The sequence below is a fragment of the Oryctolagus cuniculus genome, chromosome 3 (assembly GCF_964237555.1).
Source record: "Oryctolagus cuniculus chromosome 3, mOryCun1.1, whole genome shotgun sequence".
NCBI lineage: Eukaryota > Metazoa > Chordata > Mammalia > Lagomorpha > Leporidae > Oryctolagus > Oryctolagus cuniculus.
In genome coordinates this window covers 57,730,539-57,757,336 of record NC_091434.1, presented here as the reverse complement: position 1 = coordinate 57,757,336, position 26,798 = coordinate 57,730,539, and the positions used below count along the sequence as shown (strand labels likewise).

The following is a 26,798-nucleotide window of genomic DNA, read 5'->3' as shown; positions in this document are numbered from 1 at the left end:
CTCTCTCTCTTCATATCTTTGCCTTTCAAAAAAGAAGGAGGAAATCAATGAGTGACATGAATGAAAATATTACTAAGGAGCTAGAACACACTAAGAAGAGCCAAATAGAATTTTTGGAGATGAAATCTTCAATCAGTGAAATAAAAAATATGACTGAGAGTTTTTACAACAGAATAGACCTAGTGGAAGAAAGAATTTCTGAACCTGAAGATAAGAATTTTGAAAAAAACTCAGAAAAAAATAAAGACTAAAGAATTAAAAAGAATGAAGAAAATCTATATGAACTATGAGCTACCATTAAATGACCAAATATTCAACTAATAGGTATTCATGAAGAAGGAGAAAAGGAAAAAGAATTTGAGAACCTGATAAGTGAAATGATAGTTGAAAATTTTCTAGGTCTTGAAAGACACCTGGAACAAATGGACATCCATATACAAGAAGCTCAAAGAATCCCAAGCAGACTCAACTAAAAAAGGTCTTTTCCAAGGCATATTGTTGTCAAATTGTCAAAAGTTAAAGACAAGAATCCTAAAGACACTAAGAGAAAAGCATTAAGTTGCATATAAAGGAAAACCAAACAGATTACCATCAGACTTCTTAATGGAAACCCTACAGGCCAGAATACAGTGGGATGATATATTCAAGGTCTTAAAAGAAAACACTTCCAGTCAAGAATATTATATTCAGTGAAGCTATCCTTTAAAATGAAAGAGAGAAGAGAAGTCACATGTATGGCCTCAGCATGTGGTGTGGTGGGAGTAGAGGTGGCCGGGTTGTGTGACTGCTTGCGTTTCTGAAATGGCTTCTGACATTTCTGAATCCAGTGGTGCTGACTGCAGAGGAGACACTAGGCACAGTGCGAAGGTAGATGCTGATTACCACTTCAAGTGCTTTATTGTGGAGCCTGTTCATTTCCAACAGAGTACTGTGAATATATGCCTGCTATTGCTAAGCATAGACAGGGGTTAGAGAAGAATTTTCCAAATGAATTTGCAAAACTTACCATAGAAAATTCATCCAAAAAAAAAAGCTGGAATCATGGGAGGTCAAGGAACAATAGGGGAAGAAAAGGAGAAGAAAAATCAAAGGAGAGGTGGAAGGCATCAAAAAAAAAAAAAAAAAAAGCCAAAAATGGGCCGTGCCACAGCTCAATAGGCTAATCCTCCACCTGCGGCACTGGCACCCCGGGTTCTAGTCCCGGTCGGGGCGCCGGATTCTGTCCCGGTTGCCCCTCTTCCAGGCCAGCTCTCTGCTGTGGCCAGGGAGTGCAGTGGAGGATGGCCCAAGTCCTTGGGCCCTGCACCCCATGGGAGACCAGGAGAAGCACCTGGCTCCTGCCTTCGGATCAGCGCGGTACGCTGGCTGCAGCGCGCCGGCCACGGCGGCCACTGGAGGGTGAACCAATGGCAAAAGGAAGACCTTTCTCTCTGTCTCTCTCTCTCACTGTCTAACTCTGCCTGTCAAATAAATAAATAAATAAATAGCCAAAAATGAAGACAGTAAAAGGTTATGATAGCTAAAATTCCCAGAGCAAAGAAGAAACATGTGACAAGAGCACGTGATCTTGTAACTTTTGAAATTTGATCTTAAGGAAGCACAAAGATTTTTTGTGCAAAAATTCTCCTGTGCTGCCTCAGTAACAGAGAAGGATGAGATCATCATTCAGGGAGACTTTATAAATGACAACATTTATGTCATTCAGGAAAAATGGCTGGAGGTGGATGATGACAGTATCAAAGAGTTTAAAGAAGGAGTGATTTTTGAAAACTTGTTTATACTTAATGATCTGAACGGAGAATTGATATGGTCAAAGGGAGACAGATCTATCATCTATCGATATATATATATATATGTCTTACAGTAAGACTAGACTACCTTCATTCTTGGAAGTTTCACTGTTCTGTACAAGGCTGCCTTTTAAAAAATATTTATTTAATTTATTTGAAAGGCAGTTACAGAGAGAGAGGGGACAACATAGAAAGAGAAAGAGATCTTCCATCTTCTGGTTCACTTCCTAAGTGGCCACAATGGCCAGGGTTGGGCCAAGCTGAAGCCAGGATCCTGAAGCTTCTCCCAAGTCTCCCATATGGGTGCAGGGGCCCAGGTACTTGGGCCACCTTCTGCTGCTTTCCCAGACGCATAAGCAGGGAGCTGCATTGAAAATGGAGCAGCTGGGTCTCAAACCAGCACTCATATGTGATGCCAGCGTCACAGGCAGCACTTTCACCCACTATGCCACAACACCTGCCCATGCTCCTTGTTTTTTTTTTATTGCCAAAGTCTAATGAACAAAGGAGATTGTCATTTTCATGCATGAAGTAGAGTTAGTCAAATAAAACATTTTGGTTAAAAAAAGTGAAAGAGAAACAAAGTATTTTCCAGGTAAGCAAAAACAGAATTCACTAGTACCAGACCAGCATTACAAGAAGTTAAGAAGAGTGTCCTGCATTAGAAGTAAATATGAAACACATGCCACCACCAAATTCACTAACACAGCAGGCAGAATCATTATCCAACCAACAAAATGACAGGTCTTCTCCATCGACACTAACCCTGAACATAAATGGATTAAATTCACCAAACAAAAGACTGAATGGATTAAAAAAAAAAAAACCACGACCACCACTATATGCTGCCTACACAAAACTCACTTCACAAAGAAACACACAGACTGAAAGTAAAGGGTTGGAAAAAGGTATACCAGCCTAATGAAAACCAAAAGCAAGTAGGTGTAGCTATCCTGATAGCAGGTAAAACAGACTTTAAAAACTGTAAAGCGAGATAAAGAAGGACATTATATTTTGATAAAAGTTTTGATTCAGCAAGAAGATATAACAATCATAAATACATATGCATCCAACACAAGACCACCCAGACATATACAGCAATTACTATTATACCTAAAGGGAGAGATAGACTATAAACAATAATAGTGAGTGACTTCAACACCCCACTCTCATCAATGGACAGATCATCCAGACAAAAAAATCAAAAATGATACATGGGAGTTGAAACATACTATTGAACAAATGGACTGAACAGACATTTACAGGACATTTCACCCAACAGCTACAGAATATACATTCCTCTCATTAGCACATGGAACATTTTCTAGGATAAACCCCACATTAGGCCATAAATCAAGTCTCCACAAATTTAAAGAGATGGAAATCAGACCATGTATCTTCTCAGATCATAAAGGAATAAAACTAGAAATCAACAAGAACAAAAAAAATTCATAAATACTTGGAAACTAAGCAATATATTACTGAATGATCAATGGGTCATTGAAAAAATTAAGAAGAAAATAAAAAGCTTTCTTGAAATAAATGAAAATGAAAACACAACATATCAAAACTTGTGGGATACAGCAAAAACAGGACTAAGAAGGAAGTTTATAGCATTAAGTGCTACATTAAAAATGAGAAATGTTTCAAATTAAAGATCTAATGATGCATCTTGAAGATTTAGAAAAACAAGAACATGCCAAAGACAAGATCAACAGGAGGCAAGAAATAACAAAGATCAGAGCATAAATAAATGAAATTGAAAGTAAAAAAGCAATACAAAGGATCAACAAAATAAAAAGTTAATCTTTGAGAAGATACACAAAATAGATAAACCTCTAGCCAGATTAATAAAGAAAAAAGAGAAAAAAAATCCAATAAAATTAGAGGTGAAAAAGGACACATTACAACCATACCATTGAAATACAAAAGATCATAAGAAATTAGTATGAAGAACAATATACTAATAACCTGAAAAACCTCAAAAATGGATAAATTCCTGGATTCATATAACCTACCAAGATTAAATCAAGTAGCTATATACAACCTAAACAGATCCATAACAAGCAGTGAGATTGAAGAAGTAATCAAAAGTCTTCTATCAAGGAAAAGTCCAGGACCTGATGGCTTTAGTACTGAATTCTACAAAACATTCAAAGAGGAAATAATTCCAGTATTAGTCAAACTATTCCATAATACTGAATAGGACAGAACTCTGCCAAACTCTTCATGAGGCCAGCATTACCTTGATACCAAAACCAAAGACATGACATGAAAAGAAAACTACAGATCTATGTCCTTAACAAATATGGACTCAAAGATCCTCAACAAAATACTGGCAAATTGAATCCAAAGCCACATCAGAAAGATCATACATCATGATCAAGTGGGATTTATCCTAGAAATGCAAGGGTGGTTCAACATTCACAAATCAAGAAATGTCATAAATTATATCAACAAAATAAAGAACAAAAACCATCTCAATAGACATAGATAATATATTTAGAAGATTCAATAGCTCGGGCCAGCACCGCGGCTCACTAGGCTATTCCTCCGCCTTGCAGCACCGGCACACCGGGTTCTAGTCCCGGACGGGGCGCCGGATTCTGTCCCGGTTGCCCATCTTCCAGCCAGCTCTCTGCTGTGGCCAGGGAGTACAGTGGAGGATGGCCCAAGTGCTTGGGCCCTGCACCCCATGGGAGACCAGGAGAAGTACCTGGCTCCTGCCATCGGATCAGCGTGGTGCACCAGCCACAGGGTGCCAGCCGCAGGGCGCCGGCCACGGCGGCCATTGGAGGGTGAACCAATGGCAAAGGAAAACCTTTCTCTCTGTCTCTCTCTCTCACTGTCCACTCTGCCTGTCAAAAAAAAAAAAATTCAATAGCTCTTCATGATAAAAAAAATCCATAAATTAGGTATAGGAGGAACATCCCTCAAAATTATAAAGGCTATACATGACAAACCAATAGCCAATATCATCCTGAATGGGGAAAAGCTGAATGCACTTGCCCCTCAGATCTGGAACAAGACAAGGATGTCCACTCTTATTCAATGTAGTACTGAAATTTATAGTAAATAAATTAGGGAGAAGAAATAGATAAAGGGCATCAAAATTGGAAAAGAGGAAGTCAAATTATCCATGTTTGCAAATGACATGATGCTGTACATGGAAAATCCTAAACACTCCACTAAAAGCTCTTAGAATTGATAAACCAGGGACTGGCATTGTGATGTAATGTGTTAAGCCTTTGCCTACAACACCTCCAGCATCCTGTATAGTCTCTGATCCCAGCCCTAGCTGCTCCACTTCAAATTGAGTTCCCTGATAATGTGCCTGGGGAAGCACCAGGAGATGCCCCAAGTATTTGGGCCCCTGCATCCATGTGGGAGATCCAGAAGAAGCTCCTGGCTCCTGGCTTTGACCTGGCCCAGCTCCAGATATTTTAGCCATTTGGGGAGTGAATCAGCAGATAGAAGATCTCTCTCTCTCTCTCTCTCTCTCTCTCTCTCTAATCTCTCCTCCTCTCTATATAGCTCTGTCTTTCAAATAAAAACAATAAATGTTAAAAAAAAAAAAAAAGAAGGGGTCAGCACTGTGGTGTAGGGGGTAAAGCCACCATCTGCAGTGCTGGCATCCCACATGGGCTCTAGTTCGAGTCCCGGCTGCCCCCCTTCTGACCCATCTCTCTTCTATGGCCTGGGAAAGCAGTAGAAGATGGCCCAAGTCCTTGGGCCCCTGAACCCACATGAGAGACCTGAAAGAAGCTCCTGGCTCCTGGCTGTGGATCAGTGTAGCTCTGGCCACTGTGGCCATCTGGGGAGTGAACTAGTGGGTGGAAACTATCACTCTCTCTGTCTTTCTCTCTCTCTCTCTCTCTGCCTCTCTGTAACTCTGCCTTTCAAATAAATAAATAAATATTTTTTAAAAAAGAATTAATAATCCAATTCAGTAAAGTTTCAGGTTACAAAACAAACATACAAAAAAGTAGCTTTTTTGTATGCTAATCATAAAAGAAAGCCCATTCACAACAGCCACCAAAAAATTTAAATATTTAGTAATAAATTCAACCAAAGAAATGAAAGACCTCTACAATAAAATGTATAAAACATCAATGGAAGAAATTCTCATGGACACAAAAAAGGGAAAGATATTCCTTGCTCATGGATCAGAAGAATCAATATCATCGAAATGCCTATACTACCTAAAGCAATCTACAGATACAATCCCCATAAAAATACCAGTGACATTCTTTACAGAACCAAAAAGGGACCTAAAATTCATATAGAATAACAAAACACTCAGAATAGCCAAGCAATCCTGTACAAGAAAATCAAGCTGGAGGCATCGTAATACTGCAAATCTATAGTAATTAAAACAGCATGGTAGGGGGACTGGTGCTATGGCTTAGCAGGTAAAGCCACTGCCTGCAGTGCCGGCTTCCCCTATGGGCGCTGGTTCTAGACTGGGCTGTTCCACTTCCAATCCAGCTCTCTGCTGTGGCCTAGGAGGACAGTAGAAGATGGCCCAAGTGCTTGGGCCCCTGCACCCAAGTGGGAGACCCAGAAGAAGCTCCTGGCTCCTGGCTTTGGATCAGCACAGCTCCAGCCAATGGGACCAGTTGAAGAGTGAACTAGGGGATGGAAGACCTCTCTCTCTGCCTCTCCTTCTCTCTCTGTGTAACTCTGACTTTCAAGTAAATAAATAAATCTTTTTTTAAAAAAAAAGCATGGTACTGGCATAAAAACTGATACAAAGACCAATGGAACAGAATAAAGAACTCAGAAATTACTCCAGATACTTACAATCACCTGATTTTTGACAAAAGTGATCAGAATATACACTGAAGTAAAGACAGTCTCTCTTCAACAAATAGTGCTGGCGAAATTGGATTTATACATGTAGAAGAATGAAATTAAATCCACATACAAAAATCAACTCAAGATTGATCAAAGACCTAAATTTAAGACTTGAAACTATGAAGTTGCTGGAAGAAAACATAGGGGAGGGCCTGTGCCAAGGCTCACTGGGCTAATCCTCTGCCTTGCGGCGCCAGCACACTGGGTTCTAGTTCTGGTCGGTGCACCGGATTTTGTCCTGGTTGCCCCTCTTCCAGGCCAGCTCTCTGCTGTGGCCAGGGAGTGCAGCGGAGGGTGGCCCAAGTGCTTGGGCCCTGCACCCCATGGGAGATCAGGAGAAGTACCTGGCTCCTGCCATCAGATAAGTGTGGTGTGCTGGCTGCAGCGCGCCGGCAGTGGCGGCCATTGGAGGGTGAACCAACGGCAAAGGAAGACCTTTCTCTCTGTCTCTCTCTCACTGGCCACTCTACCTGTCAAAAAATAAAAAAAAAGAAAACATAGGGGAAACACTCCAAGATGGTGTGGAGGACAACAAAAGCAAAACTAAACAAATGGGACTGTATCAGATTCAGAAGCTTTGTACAACAAAGGAAACAATCAATAGAGTGAAAAGACATCCAATAGAATGGGAAAAAATATTTGCAAACCACCTATCTGACAAAGAATTAATATCCAGACTATATCAGCAACTTAAAAAACTCAACAACAAAACTTACCCAGTGAGTAAAGAAACGGGCAAAGAACTTCAATATACAGTTCTCAAAAGAAAAAATTACAAATGGCCAAAAATATATGAAAGAAATGGTCAACATCAGTAGCCATCTGGTAAATACAAATCAAAACCACAGTCAACTCACCCTTGTCAGAATGGCTAAAAACCAATACAGAGAGTAACAAATGTTGGTGAGGATGTGGACAAAGCGGAACACTGTTGGTGGGAATGTGTATTAGTGGAAAACAGTGTGGAGATTTTTTTGAAAAACTAGAAATAGGGAATTAGTGCTGTGGTGAAGAGGGTTAAGGGGCTGGCGCTGTGGTGTAGCAGGTAAAGCTGCCGCTTGCAGTGCCAGCATCCCATATGGGCACTGGTTCAAGTCCTGGCTGCTCCACTTCCAATCCAGTTTTCTGCTAATGCACCTGGGAAAGCAGAAGATAGCTCAAGTACACAGGCCTTTGCATCCATATGGGAGACTCAGAAGAAGTTACTGGCTCCTGTTTTCAGCCTGGTCCAGCCCTGGCCACTGCAGCCATTTGGGGAATGAACCAGTAATGGGTAATCTCTTTCTCTCTCTCTCTCTGTATCTCTTTCAAATAAATAAATATATCAAACAAACCACATAGAAACAGACTTATCATATGATACATCAATCCCAGTACTCAGTATACACCCAAAAGACTTGAACACAATGAATCAAAGAGATACCTTTTCCACCATGTTTATAACAGCACTGTTTTTTTGTTTTGTTTTGTTTTGTTTTGTTTTTTTGACAGAGTGGACAGTGAGAGAGAGAGACAGAGAGAAAGGACTTCCTTTGCCATTGGTTCACCCTCCAATGGCCGCCACGGCCGGCGCGCTGCAATTGGTGCACCGCGCTGATCCGATGGCAGGAGCCAGGTACTTCTCCTGGTCTCCCATGGGGTGCAGGGCCCAAGCACTTGGGCCATCCTCCACTGTACTCCCTGGCCACAGCAGAGAGCTGGCTGGAAGATGGGCAACCGGGACAGAATCCGGCGCCCCGTCCGGGACTAGAACCCGGTGTGCCGGTGCTGCAAGGCGGAGGATTAGCCTAGTGAGCCGCGGCGCTGGCCTATAACAGCACTGTTTACAACAGCCAAAATTTGGAATCAGCTGAGGTGATGAATGGATAAAGAAAATATGCTATATACACAATGGAATATTACTCAGCTATTAAAACAGAATGAAATTCTACCACTTGCAGCATAATGAATGCAACCAGACCAGCCTATGGAAACTTCAATGAGACTAAACCAAAAGGAGAAGATAACTAACCAAGAAAGGATTAAGATTTATATAAAGGAGAAAACCAAAGAAGGTTTGGAATGAGTAAATTTTGGCTTATTGTAGACTTGGCAAAGGAACTTTAAGTTGTTTTTTCAAATTTGTGTTTAGCAGAGTGCATTTTGCAAACAGTATAATTCACTTCAGTCTATTAGTGAAAAAATCTAATCTATTTATTAACTTACACTTCCCTCACCAGTTATATATTAAAGGATATTTTGATAAAGGAATTAATTTTAGTTTATTTTTATAAGTCTCTATTAAAATCTATTCTTTTCTTGGTGACAGGAAGTTATTCTATACTGAATTCTCATGTATTAAAATTTGTTTTGGCACTCTAAACTGATGACATTTCTGAATGTGAAAAAATCAATCACAACACTTCCTCTGATTATACAGTTAAATGAAATTTTGGCAATATAACTAAAAGAAAGATATAATTGGAAGTCCGCCGACAGGAGTCTATTCTTGGTTTTGGCTTGACCTAATCTGAGTTTTTTACTTCAGCCAAATATAGAATATTCTACAATAAACTGAGCATAACAACTTTATTCACTTCCCTGCCTGATGTAGAACACACTGTTAAGTAGATATCCATGGCATTTTGAGGTTTTCAGATAAAAAGAGCCTATAAAAACTGAGAGTAATGTCTGGTATGAGGCAGAGAAGCAGGCCCTGTCAAATCCTGCTGGTGAAAGTAGAAAGAGAAACAGATTCTCTGATACAGTGCCATCAAATGGCAGGAGGGTTATCATTTTAACTCATAATTCCACTTCTGCAAATTTGCCTTAATACACAAAATGGTAAAAGAAAACCATATAGAATACAATGCATTAAACCACTAAAAATGCTTTAATAGGGGCCAGCACTGTGGTAGAGCGGGTAGGGCCACTGCTTGCAGTGCTGACATCCCATATGGGCGCTGGTTTAAGTCCTGGCTGCTTCACTTCCAATCCAGCTCTCTGCTATGGCCTGGGAAAGCAGTAGAAGATGGCCCAAGTGCTTGGGTCCCTGCACCCACATGGGAAACCTGGAAGATGCTCTTGGCTGCTTATTGCTGTGGATTCATTCTGAGAGGAGAAGCACAGTGGTAGCAAGAGGTACAGTCACGACACAGACACTGGGAGTTGGTGAAAGCAGGCTAGAGATAAGCAGCTCACAAACTCATTCATTTCAGTTGGTGCAGCAGCTTATATGGCCGAGGCAGCCAATCTGGTCAAGGGGCAGTTTATGCCATAACCAATCACTGCCTGTTGCCAGGCAGGCTCCTTTGCCAAGTGGGTTTTCAAAGCCATTCTTGAGTAATTGATGCTCACTTGCCATCGCCATCTTGGCCCAGTCTTCTCATTCCACCACATTTCCCCTTTTTCATTTATATTTGAGCAATGGGAGGCATGATCCTTGGCCATACCATTGTTGACCCCATTTCCATGTGGTCTCCTCATGTGGCGGTGCCTGTCTTAGGTTGTCCCCCAGGGGATCTTACCTGTTGTTGACTAACCAGCTCTCAAAACAGGAGACCACAGGAGTGCTTGCTCAGATAGGGGGAGGAATGAGGAACAATGGTAATCAGGAACGGCATGACCGCACACAGGCTGTGGGCCATTTGAGTGGCTGACCAGAGCTAGTGGGGGTATGAAGCAGTAGCAGATGTGGCTGTGGGCAGTTCCTCAGAGCAGGATGATAGGGCAGGTGCTTCTGCTAACAAGGTGGACTCCCAGTCTTGTTCAACTGGTTCTGGTTGACTGTCAGTTTCAGGCTTGATATTTCTGGCTGGTGCCTAAATGGGCTGTCCCACATTCTCTGGAAAGACACAAGCATATCCTCCTCCCTTGGTTAGCAGAAGCCTTTTTACAGGTGTTGGAATTAAGGGCCTGAGTTCTGCATCCACTTCGACATTTAATGGCAAAAATGTGGTCAGATGGGGTCTAGCGGCTGCCCTGAGAGCCTGGGATGCCCGGGGACTGCCACAAATGTGGGGATCCTCACTGGGTGCAGATGGGATGACCTTGCATGGGTTATCACTCCGAGGTCATCTAAATTAATCCCCCCAGGCTATTTGGGGGGCAGCTGACTAGGCATTGCTGTGTTGTCTGCTGTCATGTCATTTTCACTGTCAGAGCTCTCTCCCCAATTCATCAACTGTTGCCTGTGAGGCAGTGGCCTGGAGTGACAGGCTCTTATCACTCAGATTCATTATGTTTGGTAATCTGTGTGGGTTTCTAAGAGGGGGATATCTTTCCCATGTTTGAGTGCTTAAGAGCGCATGCCACGCCAACTCTAGCCAAAGGAAAGACACCCACAGCACTGCTGCTATAACAAAGCAAATTCCTAGCACCTCAGTGGCTGATGACATTATGCAGGGGGTTCCCTATGTTAGACAATGAGATAGTGGTGTATCAGATCATAAGTATGTCCTGTGCTTAGTGGGAGTCTTCCTTGATTCATTAGGTCAAGGCTGTATGTCCATACAGTGTCTCCGGAGCGTCATCTCTCTTGAGTGAGGGAAGATGACTTGGTTCCAAATTCTGGGGTGATCAGTCCCTTATGTGAATTCGCCGGGTGAACCAAAAGTAAAAGGAGGAGCCAAGAAGCAGCATTACACTTCTGGGTGGTGTGTGCCTAACCCGGGGTCACTTTGACCGAGGACAAGGACAAGGGTAGGGGTGTAGGAGGGGGTTCCATGCTCACCCTCACAGAACCGAACAGCACACAAAACACCAAGGGGCCTACTTGTCGAAATCAAGGGGGGACCTCACTGAGTCCAACACACTGTCTCTCAGCCATGTTTAGCGCCAGATGTTGAGGTTGATTTGTTCTGAGAGGAGGAGCGCAATGGAGGCAAGAGGCACGGAGTCACCACACAGACCCCAGGAATCAGGTGAAAGTAAGCCGGAGGTGAACAGCCCACAGACTCGTTCATTTCAGTTGGTGCAGCAGCTTATATAGCCGAGGCAGCCAATCTGGTCAAGGGGCAGTTTATGCCATAACCAATCACTGCCTGTTGCCAGCCAGGCTCCTTTGCCAGGTGGGTTCTGAAACCATTTCCTGAGTAACTGATGCTCACCAGCACCATCTTGGCACAGCCTTCTCATTCTACCACAGCTGCTGGCTTCAGATCTGCCCATCTCCCACTGTTTCAGTCATTTGGGGAGTGAACCATCGGATGGAAGACCTCGCTCTTGCTCTCTCTGCTTTTCCTTCTCTCTCTGTGTAACTCTGAGTTTCAAATAAATAAAATAAATCTTTAAAAAAAAAAATAAAGACTTTCTGAGTGATGGGGTTTGGGGTAATTTTGACATTTCTATTTTTTGCTTATCTGTATTTTTACTGAATAAACATAGGTTTTCTTCAATAAATAAGTATTGCTTTATAATATGGAAAATAATTTAAATGGATGTCACAAGACAATCACATAGGTAAACTAATTAGTAGACTATAACATACTTACACTAAAAGAAAAAAATAAATTGCCCTGCATATTTTATGTGCTTATACTTTTTGAGCACAAATTTAGTTTCTTGCCCCAAAAGCTTTGCTGTAGACAAAGCTTTCTCCTGTGCCATGAAGGTTGGTAAGAACTGAGTCACCACTGTCTTTGTAGGACTGAGTCTCAAAATTACCTAGGGACAACTGTACCAGCAGCTTTGGATGTTCTCAGACCTTGGGAGAGGCCTTCAGGAGATATGTCTGACTCTCCACACAGGGTACTACATCATCTGCAACACCATAAAAGTCACTTTGTGGTTGCTTTAATGTACTAGCTCAGGAAATATCTTCAGATTCTCAGTGTAAGAATAATCTAATTTTCTAAGTATTTCATATGGCAAGCAAATCAGGATCCAATCTATCAGCCCAAGTACTTGTGGCTGAGTAGCACAGAGAACAGGAAAATTTGCTTTGACATCCAATTCCTTCTGGCTTTATACATCTGGGACAGCTTCCCCAGTTTAATAACAAGGAAGGAAATGTGGTTACCTCCACCAGAGACTATCCCCACAGAGTAGATTATTTCTGGGATAATAACCTCTCTAAGAGAGTTAAACAAAAATATTTTAAAGAAACAAATATGGAAACTCTTTTTTAGCTCTAGAAGATTGGGATGCAACCTGACACATGATGGAACACCTAGATATTGTGCACAAAAAGCTCAGGAAGGAACAAATATTGAGTCCATTTCTGCTTTCTTGTTTAAGCTTCATTGAAGTCTCCAGAAAACAGCACAGGGTGGAGTGAACATGGTGAAGCTTCAGCACAGAGGTCTCATGGGAAGAGATTTGTTGTTGTTGCTGTTCCTTAATTTGGTCTGTGGTCCAGAAAATAAAAGATTGCTTCTTTTCTTTCCTCCTTTTTTTAGAACTTGGCTTTGTAGTGACAGTAATTAAAGAATATATTGACTTTTCTCTCGAATAGGCTTAAAGAATAAGATGAGGGCTTCCATCACAGCAGTGGACAAACCTCTCCCTGACACCCATCCTCATAAATTAGAGACTTCTTGGAAAAACATTGAGCTAATAAGCCATATTCCTAAAAGATTTCCTTATTTTTTAAGCCACTTGAATTTTCTGTTCAGACTATTAATACATAGGTAATTGTTCGATTTGTGCAATGGGAAACCCATTATATACAATTTCTCACATGCTTAGTGTCAAATGTGTCTTCACTTCAACATCACCGCTGATTAGTTGCTACCTACTCATTACTATTTTAAAGAGGTGCTCAATACACAAAACAGTTTATTGTCCAGAAGAGGCTATGTAGAAATATGAACTTCTATTTTAATGTACTTGTTTTTCCTGCAAAGTTATGTGACTACCACAAACACTATAAAACATATTCACTTACAGTCATAAAAGGGGGATTTATTGTACATTTCCTGTATCCGCTGAGGTCTTGTTATGGTTCCCACAGGTAGACAAAGCACAAGAGAGTTTTAACTTCCTCTAATAATTGCTTGAACTGAACTGAATTTTGCTAGTATAGAAGGAAATAAATGGGAACAGGTTTTTAAAAATATGCTTGTGCCTAAAACTGGTGTTTTGTTTTGTTGCTTTACCTATATTATTTCTTCTGGATGCTTGGGATTCCCTGGTTTATACATATAACTTGATATTTAATCATTTTGCCTTTTAAAAATGATTGTCAACTTTCTTTTCCTAATAAAAAAATCAACCAACATGTTACATTTGTACATATTGTATGGACTATGACAGGGCAGCTAGCTTTGCTGTGTTACATTTCCTTAGCAATGTTCCCTTGCTTCTTAAAAAATAATAAATAATAAAAATAGAAATCATTTTCCCAAGCACCTCAGTGTAAAGTTGCAGCTGTATTTGGTTACTCTCTGGATGGGAAATAGGCCGGTTGCCTTTCTTCTCAGCTTCCAAGCCTTGCTCCTGAATCCTTTCCACACACACAACTCCTATTTCAAAGAGAAACCCCACCGGGAGGCTGGAGGACAAGACTGTGAGAGAAGGAAGTTATGTTAATTTCCCACCCCCAAAGACATCAGTGAGTCCTGAAAATACTTGCAGCTTAGTGGGGGAGGGGAGAGGCTTCACTCTAGATTGACTCAAAGTTTGGTGATCATACTTGCAAGTTCTCACAGCTCTGCCAACGCCCGTCCCTCCTTCCCCTGTCACCAGTAATGTGCTTAGTCAGAGACACCGTGCAGCTGCCTGGGGACAGAGCAAGCTCAGTGTGACAGTGTCCCTGTTGTTTCTGGCTGCAGTGCAGTCAGGACTTTGTGTTTTATGGGAGCCAGGGCCCCGCAACTCACCTGCAACTCACCCGTATAGCTTCTCCAGTCTTCACAAGGACTTGGCCTCTTAAAGAGAAAAGGAACAGGGAGCTCTAGGAAAAGCAGTCATTTTTTAAATGTTTGCACATGTGGTGGTGGTAAAATAACCAACTTTCACCTTTTTAAATTGGGAGTCGCTAATGGAGAAATCTTTCCAGAAGAAAGGGAATTTAGTGGAAGATATCTTTCAGGAATCTACTGCAAGCATTCCTTCCTTCAATCAACAACTTTACATCTCACAACCTTTCTCACAACCTTTCCCCTTGGGCAATCTAATAAACAATAAAACTATTTCCCTGGAGAAGAAAGCACACAGGTACATAAAAACAGAGCCTATGTCACAGAGCTGCTGAAACAGCGCTTCTGGGGCCCACCCCCACCCCATCCCAGGCAGAGTTTTGGGGTCCGAGCTCCCTGCCATCACACCTACAGCCTCTCGCAGAGCAAGGTGCCCAGTCCCACCAGTATAATTATCAAGCTGAGTTATCAAGAAATGCCTTCTTGTACATCCTTTGGTGCTGACCCAAGAAATGATAAGAATGAAGTTCTGGGGGAAGAAAAACCTTACACTAGGCTGCAATTTCTGACAGGAGTTCTGACAAGTTTTTAAGAGGTTTCTCCTGGGGCCAGTGTGGTGGTGTAGTGTTTTCAACTGCCCCCTGCAACACCAGCAGCCCATATGAGCACCAGGTTGACTTCCAATCCAGGTCCCTGCTAATGCACCTGTGAAAGCAGCAGAAGATGCCCAAACAGGTGGGCCCCTGACACTCCTGTGGGAGACCAGATGGAGTTCCAGGCTCCTGGCTTTGGCCTGGCCCAGCCCCAGCTGTTGAAGCCATTTGGGGGATAACCCAGCAGGTGGAAGCGCTTTCTCTCTCTCTTGCTCTCTCTCGCTTACACTCTCTCTGTAAGTCTGCCTTTCAAATAAATAATAAAAAAATTTTTTAAAAATGTTGTGGGGCCAGCGCCGTGATGCACTAGGTTAATCCTCTGCCTGCGGTGCCGGCATCCCATATGGCTGCCGATTCTAGTCCCGGCTGCCCCCCTTCCAGTCCAGCTCTCTGCTGTGGCCTGGAAAGCAGCAGCAGATGGCCCGAGTCCTTGGGCCCCTACACCCAAGTGGGAGACCGTTGCAGCCATTTGGAGAGTGAACCAACAGAAGGAAGACCTTTCTCTGTCTCTCACTGTCTGTAAACTCTGTCAAATTAAAAAAAAAAAATGCTGCATCTTGTGTTCACAGAACCTCTGGAGAGCTCATTGCTTCTTATGCAAAATGAAGGAACTCTCAGAAGCTGAAGGCCCAGGTCTCATCCAGTGGTGGATTCTGTGAGCAGATTAGCTAATGAGACCATGGTGGCCCAGGAGTGGAGAGCACACGTGTCTCTGCTTGGATTCAGGCTTTACCAGGTGTTAGCTCTGGGTTCAGGGTAAGCACCTGGACTTTCATGCACCTGCTTCTTCACTTGTTTCCAGTACAGAGGAAATGATGTATGGAAGGCAATTAGGGCCGGCGCCGCGGCTCACTAGGCTAATCCTCCGCCTAGCGGCGCCGGCACACCGGGTTCTAGTCCCGGTTGGGGCGCAGGATTCTGTCCCGGTTGCCCCTCTTCCAGGCCAGCTCTCTGCTGTGGCCAGGGAGTGCAGTGGAGGATGGCCCAAGTGCTTGGGCCCTGCACCCCATGGGAGACCAGGAAAAAGCACCTGGCTCCTGGCTCCTGCCATTGGATCAGTGCAGTACGCCGGCCGCAGCGCGCCAGCCGCGGCGGCCATTGGAGGGTGAACCAACGGCAAAGGAAGACCTTTCTCTCTGTCTCTCTCACTGTCCACTCTGCCTGTCAAAAAAAAAAAAAAAAAAGAAAAAAAAAAAAAGAAAAAAAAAAAAGGAAGGCAATTAGTACAGCGTTTCACAAAGTGTTTAATGAGGAATGATTATTTTTACAAAACAGCTAGGTGTCTTCCCCTCAATGAACATGCAAAAGACGCTCAGCCTCACTTATACAATATGCTTCATCCATCTAATTGATGGAGGTTTGAAAATTGGATAATATCCATTGCTGGAGAGTGGGAAATAGGCTTTATTATCTATTATTTACCTCATTACACATTGAAGGTAGGAATGTCAATTGGTGCAACCATTTTGGAGATTTTTTTTTTCTGCTGGAAAAGCCATATATTTTTGACAAGCATTAACACCAATGACAAGTTAGACAAGTCTAAAAATATTAAGCAATGTTGATATAAAAACGCACTTTATGGACATCATTGAAAAACTGAAGATTGAGAAAAATGCTAGTTTTATAGATTTACTTTTAAAGGCAAAACACTTAATTTACATACATTTTGAACAGAATCACTCTGTCAAAGCCAGCAATGATGCCAAAATGCCTTCTTCCTACTTGCAGAGTCTTGCCAGACTCTTCCAGGTCCTCTCTCGAGAAGGAAGGTGGTGGGATATTTTACTCGTAAACATCCTTCTTGTCTACAATTTCCTGAGGACACACTAACTTTTCTGCAGCTATAGCAGGAATTTTGAACCCAAATTTGTCTTCCATGGCCATGATAACCTCCACTTGGTGCCAAGTGGCTAAGCCCAGGACTTTCATTAAATGGGAATTCACTGAGAGCCTTTCTGGGTCAACGTGACTGTAGTTTCAAGGCAGAAGGAACATGGTCCTTGCTTCCCTCTAATGTCATAATGTTATTCATTCTCCCTGAAACCCGCATGAACACTGAGCTGCATTTGGGTCCCTGTGAGGCACAACATGGTGCTGAGACCCAGACCCAGCCATGGCCAGTGTGGGGACTTCAGGGGGCAGCGTGAAGACCACAAGCAGGATGAAGGGGAAAAGACAGGAGCCATAACGGCTACTCCTGGAGAGAAATATGACAATATATATCATATTGTGAAAATGTATTCTCTCACCTAAAGACTATATTTCTAGGAATTTGTCAAGCATATATACTCAAATCCCCAAAGGTGTAGAGGCTTACTACTACAAGAAAAATCACAGTACTTATTCATAGCATATATTTTACTGCCTTCTTCATCATGGTAAAATTCATAGAAAACTCACTATTTTAACTAATTTTATATGTACATTTCTATGGCATTAAGTACTGGTACCCCCACATTGTACAAGCATCACTGTCATCCATTTTCGGTACTTTGTCATCATCTCCAGTTGAAACTTTGTCCCCCACTGAACCCTGCCCATTCTCTTCTCCCTGCTAGCCTTCTGTGCCTATGAATTTGACCACTCCAGGTGCCTCAGATAAGAGGAATCACAATATTCATTCTTCTGTTACACGTGTCAAAATTTCTCCATCATTTTGGAGCCCAAGAAGCCTGCTGTGGGACAACCTTTCCACTCCACCCTCATCCTCAGCTGCGTATCACCAGGGCAAAGGGAGAGGTTCTCCTTGCTACATGGAAGACTGAGAGCTGCCCCAGGGCTACTCAGAGTGGTTGTCACAGGCCTGTAGCTCTGGCAGGAGACAGAGAGCTCAGGGCAGCCCACTCAAGCTGAAGTTTCTGGCTGAGTAGGAGAGCCTGAGTGATTGTGTGCTTCTTTATCGGGATCAAAGTACCAGAATTCTTTGGGAGTTGGGAGGGAACACCAGTATTTTTCAGAGGGCTTGGAGGTCTGAGTGAGCAGGTGTGGGGAATGCTGATTCTTATTTGAGCATGGATGTCAGTGTATCCTTGTATGGGTTCACAAGGCTTGCAGCCTTGGGGACATCTGGCAACACTCCACGTGATCTGCAAAAGAGAATCTCAACTCTGGAGGAGCTTCCGCCACTCAGTGCTCACCAGCTAGGTCAGTGGTCCTGGGAAGGCTGTGCTGTGTTCTGAGTAACCTGGGAATGCCAGTTTTTTCCATGATACGAAAACACCACAGAAGTTGAGAACTTTTAAACAGTGAGCAGGAACTCTTTTGAGAATATTTTTTTGTGGAAATGTATCGCTAAATCAACAGCTAAAGACTTCAGGTTCTCTGAAGTGAAGAATCCAGTGAGAAGAATCCTTTACCAGGTTCTCTGTTGTACTTGAGCATGGGGCTGTGTCATAAGGATGCGTTTGGGTGCACATATTAGTCACATGTCTAACATGCAGTGACTGTCAGATTGCATGGGAAAGCCAGAATAATTCCTGTTCTATTATCTTAAGTGCACTTCTATGTATATCCAATGAGACAATGGATATAGAACAGCAACCCTTTAGTTAGGCCACATTTTTTATGGAAAGGGTTCCTCAGGATCCTTAAAGGCTGTGGATCCTCAAAAACCTCTTATTCTAGAACATTCTTGCAATCCAACCCATTTCTTTACTCTTCATTTGGGGAGGCTGCTGAGCAGACACAGAACATTTGGCTTGTCAGCAAACTTCAGAGAAGGTTACTAATAGGAAGATACTTGTTAAATATTTATAAATTCAAGACTCAACATGTATACATACCATAATGGTCCAAAGTTACAAGCAACATAGTAGGCCAAAGAAAATGTATCTGCAGTTTGGCTAAATGAAGAACTTCATTTCAAGGACTGGGTTGACGTGTTATATCCCCATCAAACCTTCTATGTGGAAAACCACTTAAATTTCTAAAGTTGAATTGTATTCATTTACTTAAAAATATTTCTATAAAATTTTTAGTATCTATGAATAAGAATTTCACTGAAAGTAAAGTGAGCAATATATGATAGCTATTTTCACACTTGTGGTATACCAACATCAATTATATTTGTGTTACTTCACCATGTTTAGTGCATTTTTAAAATGAAGTATCTATTGTGAAAAATGCATGAGTAATGCAAAAGCTATTTTTAAGTGACCTATCAGGGTACTGATGTAGTTATTGCTCTCTATAAAATCAAGAAAAACTTTTTAAAAGTTTATTAAGTCATACACAATATTTTCTATACTATTTCCGTATTAAGCATTTTTCAAGTTAAACTGCATTAAAGTCTTCTTTTAAAAAAGATTTATTGGGCTGGCGCTGCGGCTCACTAGGCTAATCCTCCGCCTTGTGGTGCCGGCACACCAGGTTCTAGTCCCGGTCGGGGCGCCGGATTCTGTCCCAGTTGCCCCTCTTCCAGGCCAGCTCTCTGCCATGGCCCGGGAGGGCAGTGGAGGACAGTCCAAGTACTTGGGCCCTGCACCCCATGGGAGACCAGGAGAAGTACCTGGCTCCTGCCATCGGATCAGTGCGGTATGCCGGCCGCAGCGCGCCAGCCGCGGCGGCCATTGGAGGGTGAACCAACGGCAAAGGAAGCCCTTTCTCTCTGTCTCTCTCTCTCACTGTCCACTCTGCCTGTCAAAAAAAAAAAAAAAAAAAAAAGATTTATTTATTTAAAAGAGCAACAGAGAAAGCTTCCATTCACTGATTCACTCCCCCAAACGACCGTTAAGGGTCAGGCCAAAGCCAGGAGCCTGGAACTCTGTCCTGGTGCCCCACATGGTTAGCAGGAGCCATTTTTGCTGCTCTCCTGGGCACATTAGCAGAGAGCTGGACCAGAAGTAGAGCAGCCATGGGTCAAACCTGTGTTCTGATATGAAACATTGGCATTTCTTTTTTTTTTTTTAAGATTTATTTATTTATTTGAAAGTCAGAGTTACACAGAAAGAGAGGAGAAGCAGAGAGAGAGAGGTCCTCCATCCGCTGGTTCACTCCCCAATTGGCTGTAATGGCCGGAGCTGCGCAGATCCGAATCCAGGAGCCAGGAGCTTCTTCGGGTCTCTCACACAGGTGCAGGGGCCCAAGGACTTGGGCCATCTTCTACTGCTTTCCCAGGCCATAGCAGAGAGTGGATTGGAAGTGGAGCAGCCGGGACCTGAACCAGTGCTTGTATGGGATGTCAGCACTGCAGGCGGCGGCTTAACTGCTATGCCACAGCTCTGGCTCTGGAATGCTGGCATTTCAGGCCACAGGCTAACCCACTATGCCACAGTGCCATATATTTTGTGTATTGGAAGCCAGGATTTTGAGTTCCAACAGTTCCCCTTCCACGTACAATCCATTTAACTGCTTCACATCATTATAAACATACTAAATGAAAAAAAAATTACAATATAAACTCTTAAGCATGAAAACATGTCACCACCTTATCAAGTCAAACTTTGAATTTACTAGTCATCTATGAATAACTGTTGTCATGATTTGGAGCTAAAATATCTTCAACTAGTTTTGTAACATCCTATTTGTTTCTTCCAGCTATTTGAGCCTCTATATTTAATAACATATTTTTATGCTGGCAAAACAGACTGTTATTGATCGTATTATTTAAAAAGGGGAGGGCAGGTACTGTAGCACAGCAGGTCAAGTCACTACCTGGGATAGCCACATCCCATACTGGAGTTCCTGTCAAGACCTGGCAGCTCTACTTCCCATCCGGCTTCCTGCTAATGTGTACCCTGGGGATGAGGACTCAGATGCTAAGTCTCTGCCACCTATGTGGGAGACCTGGATGGACTTCCTGGTTCCGGACTTCAGCCTGGCCCAGCTCTGGCTGTTGTGAACCAATAAATGGTAGAGCTTGTTCTCTCTCTCCCTCTCTCAGTCTTTTTCTCTTTCTAGAGTCACTCTGCCTTTTAAATAAATAACTCAGCCTTTTAAAAAACCAAAATAACAAAAACCAAATGGATTACAGGAGTAACTTGCATTTATGTACTCTTATAACTGCTTGAACATATTTGAGATGATTATACTTTTATCAGTTTAAGTTTTTCTTGATTTTACTAGACAGCAATAACTACATCAGTACCCTGATAGGTCACTTGAAAACAACTTTTGCATTACTCATACATTTTTCACAATAGATACTTCATGTATTTGAACTCTTTTAGTTGAAGAATGAAATGCAAACCAATCAGCAAATGGATTCAGCTCTGAAATCCTGTGTCCTGCTGAACTGAAATGATATCAATTACATCATGAAAAGTTCCTTTTACCAAAAAACTGCTGAAGTTCAGAAGGCCACAGTTCTATTTTTCATCACAGGATGGACCGGCTGACAAAGGAAATGTAGACCTCTTTTAAATATCTGTAGATATTGCAAAAATTTGGGAAGCTTTTTGACCTGAGAAAAAGTGCTTCTGCCTTTAAGGCAACATGTTGCTCATTATGTATTAATAAGCTGGCTTCAACAAAGACCTTTTATCCATTGCTAAAAACCAACCAACTATAAACAGCCCCTAGGTTTTGTTTTTGCCAGTGCCAGAAAGATTCCCAAATCCTTTCAGCTGAAAAGCCAGCAAAGATCAAAGAGATTTCACATGAGTCCTCTCCATGTCAATGATATTACAAGTGCCATCTTTTAGCACATCATAATAATCCTGTTGTGCAGAACTCACTTCCAATGACCTGTAAAAATTATATATTCAAGAAAGGCACTTTTTCTCAGCAGAACGAAGAAAGTATGAATTAAGAAAGGTACATTTAACAAGTTCAATGATCTATTGTGACAAGTTAATACACTTTTCCCCCCATTCTGTGGAGTTCAGAATTGCAAATGCTTGGCTAATTAGCCATAATAAGGATGGAACTCAAATCTTAGAATGCAACGTGACAAAATGATTTATTACTTCTTAGTCACTAGAATAAGTACATGTTCTAACATTGATTGCTTTTCATTTATTCTATTATGTATATCTTGCACCAAATTATATGCATTAGCAAAAATACTGAAGCCAGGTTACAAAAACAAAGGAAGAAATGAAGGCAGGAAGGTAGAGGAATTAAAAAAGTTAGCCGAAGTTGAAACTTAGTTGAGCACAATTTATTTTGTTTGCTAATGGTATTATACTAATTTTCAAATGCATTCACTTACCTATTGACTGTGATTAATGACATTAAAATTTTTACCTGGACTTCTGTTCAGTGTTGATACTACCACATTAAGTAGTTTTTTTTTTTTTTTTAAGATTTATTTATTTTACTAAAAGTCAGAGTTACACAGAGAGAGAAGGAGAGAGAGAGGGAGATAGAGAGGGAGAGAGAGGTCTTCCATCTGATGATTCACTCCCCAGATGGCCAAAACAGCTGGAACTGCAATGATCAGAAACCAGGAGCCAGGAGCTTCTTCTGGGTCTCCCACATGGGTGCAGGGGCCCAAGGACTTGGGCCATCTTCTACTGCTTTCCCAGGCCATAGCAGAGAGCTGGATTGGAAGTGGAGCAGCAGGGACTCAAACTGGTGCCCATATGGGATGCAGGCACTGCAGGCAGCAGTCTTTACCCACTATGCCACAGCACTGACCCCAGTAGTTTGTTTTAATGTCTGCTTCCTACAGCAAAAGATGAGTGTTGATATTAAGGTTATAGTCAAGATCAGATATGTAACATTTGTCTTCTAGACCACATGTATATGACAAGCCCTGCATCATCAGGGATTATAACTGGTTCATGAATACACCAACCAGTTAGGACACAATGTCCTGTGTATTCGTTCATTCAGCAAATATTTAATGAGGATTCCTCTGCACAGGGTTCTTTTGCTTACAAGAAATACAAATACAGGGCCGGGGTTGTGGTGTAGTGTGTAAAGCTGCTGCCCGAGGTCCCAGAATCCCATATGAGCACCAGTTTGTCCTGGCTGCTCCACTTCCAATCCAGCTCCCTGCTAATGGTCTGGGAAAAGCAGCAGCAGATGACTCAAGTGTTCGGCCCCCTAGCACGCATGTGGGAGACCCAGGATGAAGCACCTAGTTCAGCCTAGCCCAGTGCTGGCTGCTACTGCCATCTGGGGAGTGAACCAGCAGATAAAAGACCTCCCTCTCTGTCTCTGCCTCTCTCTGTAACTCTTTCAAAATAAATAAATAAATTTTCTTTAAAAAAAAAAAAAGTACATGATCTCAACAATTCTAAGATGATGACCATTTCTTGAACAGCCACTCTTTGTCAGGCCTTGTACTAGATCTCTTTCATGTTTTAATCAATTTGTACAAATACAAATTAATTAAGTGGAAAAAAGGGGGAATCTGTTTTCTCATTCTGATCTTTTGTAATTCTCATACTTTTTGGCTTCTTTTTGTGCATTTGCTCCATTCTCTTTTCTTGCTCAGCTTTCTTTACTGCTCTCTGCCCTAGTAACCTGAGAGTGCAGGAAACCTCACCATGGCTGCCTGTACTGCGCATTACTCCCCGAGACCTTTAGCTCAAGTAGTTGCCCACCACAACCCTTGGCCTCTTGGTTCTAATTTATGTGAGAAACATCTGAGAAAAACATTTGCAAGCCATTGGACCAACTTCCCTTGGATCAGGTTTCCTCCCTCATTTAATCAGCTGTAGCCAGAGAGAGGTCCCATATTGGGGTAAGAGTGCGCAGAAGGAGCCCTGTTGAGCAGCAGCTCCTCTCCAAGGGTGGGGAACCTTTTTTCTGCAAAGAGCCATTTGTTTACTTATAACATCATTCATGGGCCATACAAAATTATCAACTTAAAACCTGCTATAGGTGTACTGAATTTTTTTTTTTTTTTTTTTTTTTTTTTTTTTTTTTTTTTTTTTTTTTTGACAGGCAGAGTGGACAGTGAGAGAGAGACAGAGAGAAAGGTCTTCCTTTGCCGTTGGTTCACCCTCCAATGGCCGCCGCTGCAGCCGGCGCACCGCACTGATCCGATGGCAGGAGCCAGGAGTCAGGTGCTTTTCCTGGTCTCCCATGGGGTGCAGGGCCCAAGCACCTGGGCCATCCTCCACTGCACTCCCTGGCCATAGCAGAGAGCTGGCCTGGAAGAGGGGCAACCGGGACAGAATCCGGCACCCCGACCGGGACTAGAACCCGGTGTGCCGGCGCCGCAAGGTGGAGGATTAGCCTATTGAGCCACGGCACCGGCTCGGTGTACTGAATTTTGAGTCCTGCCTGCAGCTGCCTTGGCAGGGCCAGACTAAATGATTTTGCATTCCCCACCCTGGCAAGGGCCCGTAATCACAGACAAGTCTGGTTAAACAGCGTTTTTAGCTAGTTTGCTTTGTTTTGTTTCTTATCATTATGTCCCCAGAATCTAGCACATAGCAGTTATTTAAAGATTCTATTCACTGAACTAAGATAGGACATAACCCTTTAAGTTTATAATTTATATAACTGCTATTTAGTAACAGTTGCTGAGGTTTGGACTCTGAAAAGTCTCCTGCTGCCGGGATGAGTAGATTTAAAGCTGAGAATTAATAGTCTTTTAACTTTCCTACTCAATCATTGCTTTTAAACGAAAACTTTTAGCAAATCAATCTTTAACACATCAATTAAAACAGCTGAAACAAAACTGAGCACCTCAATATGTACTTCCTTAGAAAGTCATTGCTCATTGCTTGCATAACTGTCACTGAGGACACTCCACATTTTAAAAAAATATTTGTTTGAAAGGGAGAAAGAGAATCAATCTTCCATCTTCTGACTCACTCCCAAACTTCCCACAATACACCAGGGCTGGGACAAGTTGAAGCTAGGAGCCCAGGGCTCAATCTGAATCTCCCACATGGGTGGCAGGGACCCAAGTACTTGAGCTATCACCCGATGCCTACCATGGGCACATTAGCAGGAAGCTGGATTGAAAGCAGAGCCAGGACTCAAAGGCAAGCACTTCAATGAGACACAGACATCCAAGTGGCATCTCAACCTCTGTGAAAAACACCCAGCCCAAGTTTGTATTTTAAAACTGCCGTGATAGTATGCTAGTATTTTCATTGGTGATTGCCTTTAGAATTTAAGCCATTTAGAACGATATCAGGAATTCTATCAATTTCAAGAGGACAGAAAGGATGACAGCGGGACAGAGGCAGTGTAATTCCACTGTTATGTACCTTTGGAAGCAAGAAATGATTTTTCTGTTGTTCTTGTGGAGGGACCTTTTTGATGTCCAGAGGAGCATTTCTAGCCTTTTCTTTCCCTTCCCTTCAATGAATAAAATTTGGTAAAGGATGTCTAAACAAACAAGAGCAGAGGTGGTGGCCAGCGCTGTGACGTAGTGGGTAAAGCTGCCGCCTGCCCTGCCAGCATCCAATATGGGCACTGGTTCGTGTCTCAGCTGCTCTACTTCCGATCCATCTCTCTGCTGTGGCTTGGGAAGGCAGTAAAAGATGGCCCAAGTCCTTGGGCCCCTGCACCCACATGGGAGACCCAGAGGAAACTCCTGGTTCCTGGCTTCCAATCAGCACAGCTCCAGCCATTGCAGCCATTTAGGGAGTGAACCAGCGGATGGAAGACCTGTCTCTAACTTTTCAAAATAAATACATCTTAAAAAAAAAAAAAAAGAGCAGATGTAATCATTTAAGTGAGAATCCAACCAAACCAGATGTCAGAGCATGTTCTGAGCTCTGTGAGAGTTTCTCTCAGGGTTCTGGATGCTCTCAAGGTGTCTTTCTTAACACAGACAGGGAGATAAAGTATTCTGAGGGCTTACCTTCTGCATCTACTTTAGGACTCTACCACAAAAGGTACAATTAGGTTGATACAGGAAGCAAAGTAGACTTTCTAGCACAGGCTTCATCTAGGATGGGCTGAAGGGTTTGGAAGCTTTTCTGAAAATATCTTAACTATTTTCCAATTGTAACATCCTGTATATGTGTACTTTTGGGGGCTGGTGCTGTGGCATAGCAGGTAAAGCCTCCATCTGTGGTGTGGGCATCCCATATGGGTGCCAGTTTGAGTCCCAGCTGCTACACTTCTGATTAGGCTCCCTGGAAAAGCAGCAGGAAACGACCAAAGTGCTTGGGCCGCTGCACCCACCTGGGAGACTCGGATGAAACGCCTGGCTCCTGATCGGCCCAGCTCTGGCCACTGCAGTCATTTGGGGAGTGACCAGTGTATGGAAGATCTCTCTCTGACTTTGCCTCTCTTTGTAACTCTGCCTTTCAAATACATTTTTTTTTTAAATAAGGATGCTTTTAAAAGGTCATGGGAAAAAGGAATTACAAGGTAATGCAAATCTTCCATGAATTTGTTGAAGACCGCTCGCAGAAAGTAAATACTCAGACTTGCTTTTCTACAAGGTTGTACGGTTCACAGCTGAAGACAGAGTAGTTCAGACTGGAGACAGGATATCTGCTCACTGGCCAGCAGCCCCTGGACCTCGATTCAGATGCAGAAGGAACTGCAGAACTCAGCAGAGAGGTCATCAGCTGCCTTCTCCAGTAACTTTCTGGTGCTGCGACCTGCAGCAGCTCAGCGGCAGCAGCACTCATTCTCGAGTGTTCTGCTGTCTTGGAAGGGTATGAGCCTTGTCGGTCCTCTCTGTGTGATCAGTTGCCAAAGGAATTGCCAGTGCAATCTTGAGAAGAGATGAGGAATTATGCTAACAGGATAAAATTTCAAGGCTTACTAATCCTTGTGCTTGGTGACATGAG

The 26,798-nt window shown here is 42.6% G+C and overlaps 1 pseudogene; it reads left to right on the top strand.

Moving 5' to 3' along the window:
- The first annotated feature begins 801 nt into the window (after positions 1–801).
- LOC100348142 (density-regulated protein pseudogene) lies at positions 802–26,669 on the top strand (annotated as a pseudogene).
- The last annotated feature ends 129 nt before the right edge of the window (positions 26,670–26,798 follow it).